Raw genomic sequence first — 2,918 nt, 5'->3', positions numbered from 1 at the left:
AGCCGGAAAACATTAAAAAGGGGAAGTATGAATGGGATAATTGGCCACAGGTAACTGTCTTTAGAACTATATAACTCTGTATTACTTTACTGAATTAATATTTCTGTTTAAACATAACATACTTTTTAATTGTAGGAGGAGGTGGACCACTATAGAGTGGAGTATGCTTCCTGGATACTATTCAGTGAGATGAATAAACAGAGAGATCGGGCAATTAGAGAGAGTAGTGCTATAAGGCTGTCGAAGCCATTCTCTGTATTATTGAGTCCGTTTTGTCAGATTAATTCTGCTGATATAGAAACTGGGTAATCTAACTGCTGGGTAGTTTGTAAATTGAACAAATGATGTAAATATTTGCCATTTATCAACAACTTCTATTCCATGTATATTTTTTCGATAGTTAAACTATCTGTGCTGGTAAACTGCCTGTGATGTATTCAAAAGCTGTATTACAGGTGGTAAAATATGAAGCAAAAAATCAAGGCATATATAAACGTAAATTATAAACTGTTACACCTAACGCAAGTCTAATAATACACCCGAGATTGAATAAAATATACACCCAACTGTCTGTGCTGTATTCAAAATGTATGAATTACATGTACTAAAATATGAAGAAAAACATCAAATGAAATATACACCCATAACCTACGAATTTTTACAGCTTTTGTTCTATATGTATCTATATAACTGTTACACCCAACGCAAGTCTAATAATACACCCAAGATTGAATAAAATATACACCCAACTGTCTGTGCTGTATTCAAAATGAATGAATTACATGTACTAAAATATGAAGAAAAACATCAAATGAAATATACGCCCATAACCTGTGAATTTTTACAGCTTTTGTTCTATATGTATCTATATATGTGTCTATATATTAATTGTGAATTATAAAAATACACCCAAAAAGAACAGTGCTTTTACACCCATATTCTATATAACTATACACCCAAAGAGTTATCCCCTGCTGCTGGTACCCTGAACTGATAATTTATAACGTGTCCTTGATATTGGCTGCAATTTGAATGCGCCGCTGATGCAGCATCAAACACGTTTATCTGAATATAACACTCACACATTAGCTAAACTATTAACGAAAAAAGTAAACTCAATCCCCACAAATTTAAAGAACATTACTTTTACCTCGCTTAAAACTTTCGTCTTCTTCTTCTTTGTGGCATTTGCAATCTGTTTCTCCAACTTTGAACCTAGCATGTTTTTTGGACGTCCTCTTGTTCGAATCCTTGGCCGGCTTTGAAGCTCGTTAACGGATTCCAAGTTGGCGTCTTCGTGGGATAAAGAAGATGATGTACCCTTCCTTTTGGCTTTTAATGCTTCCATCTCGGCCATGGCGTTATCGTACGCACGGTGCAGAATTGCAGTCAGCTCCTCCGATTCGGAGGCAAATTTGCAAATATTTTGCGAACGAAAAACCAATTGGTCGAACCTCTTGCTTCTTGGCTCCATTAGTGGCTCGTCGTGGCTGCTCTTGATGTGTGTGTGTCGCCTCTTTACCTTCTTGCTCCATCATTCCAGTATATATCTAGGTGACACTTGGCTTACTCATTCAAAGCTTAACACGCTTAGTGTGTGACGGCAATTCGAAGCTTAACACGCTTAGTGCGTGACGGCACAGTATCCCTCTCGACTCGAATAATAAGCATTGGCATTTTACCTCGGCTGCAACTGAGTCGTAGGTAACCGAAAACTTGTTGAATATTGAGCTGGAAACTTGTTCCACGACTTCGTATACTGAATAGCCTAGAGCGGAATTCTTTAATCTGGTGATGCAATTCGCCTTTCCTCTGAATTGGGCTTGGACTTTCCTAAACTTTGCGTGAGTGTACGCATCTTGAAACTGAGCTTCGATGGAGGATTTGGTTGCACACGGTACGACCGTATGAAAATCTACAGCATCTGATTCTCTCTCTGCTTGCTCCCTGCTTCCGAGGCAATTATCGTATTGTTTGACGAACTGAATAAGCAAGCTGTTCCGAGTGATAAACTTGTTAAAAAATGAATGCAGGTGATGTACTTGTTAAAAAATGAATGCATGCTCTCGCTCCTTTGTGTGCTTCTCATCCCTGCCCAGAAGTGGTGATCCAGATAGATAGGAACCCATATATGACGGTCTTCGTATAGATCTGCATAATACACCCAAACACAGACTGTAAAATACACCCGAGAGAACTTACAATTTACACCTCTGCTGCAGATTTTAAAAACACATTACCTGAAAGCCACTTGTTGTCCGCAAGACCAAAATTCAGCAGAAAATCGTTCCAATTCCTATCGAATGAGTCTTTGCTATGAGAGTTCCAAACAACATGGCTCATTTCTTGTTCGATATCGGCATGTCCCTTGTACCCGTTTAATTTGCTTAGAATCTTCTTCATGATGTGCCAAATACACCAGCGGTGAACTGTTGTTGGCATACAGGCCTCTAAAGCCCTTTTCATTGATGCGCACTGATCGGTGAGAAACCCTTTCGGAGCGTTTCCTCCCATGCAATGAAGCCAGCATTGAAATAACCATTTGAATGATTCAATTTCTTCATTCTTCATCAAAGAGCATCCGAGAAGTGTTGACTGACCGTGATGATTCACCCCGACAAAAGAACCACAAACCAAATTATACCTGAAACAAATTACCATGGTCCAGAATGCAAAATCATTAGGTACACCCCAACAAAAGCTTAGAATACACCCAATGAAACGGCCAATATACACCTCTGCTGCGGATTCATAAAAATAAATTAATTTAGCATCATAAAAAGGGACAGTTTGTTACCTGTTTGTATTGTAGGTGGTGTCGAATGAAATGACGTCTCCGAAATATTCACAGGCGGCTCTGCTTCTTGCGTCGGCCCAAAAAGCCAGCTTAATCGATTGATCCTCCTCGAGTTCGAGCT

Source organism: Arachis duranensis, chromosome 2 (genome assembly GCF_000817695.3).
Source record: "Arachis duranensis cultivar V14167 chromosome 2, aradu.V14167.gnm2.J7QH, whole genome shotgun sequence".
In the NCBI taxonomy this organism is placed as follows: Eukaryota; Viridiplantae; Streptophyta; class Magnoliopsida; order Fabales; family Fabaceae; genus Arachis; species Arachis duranensis.
This window is presented reverse-complemented; position numbering follows the sequence as displayed.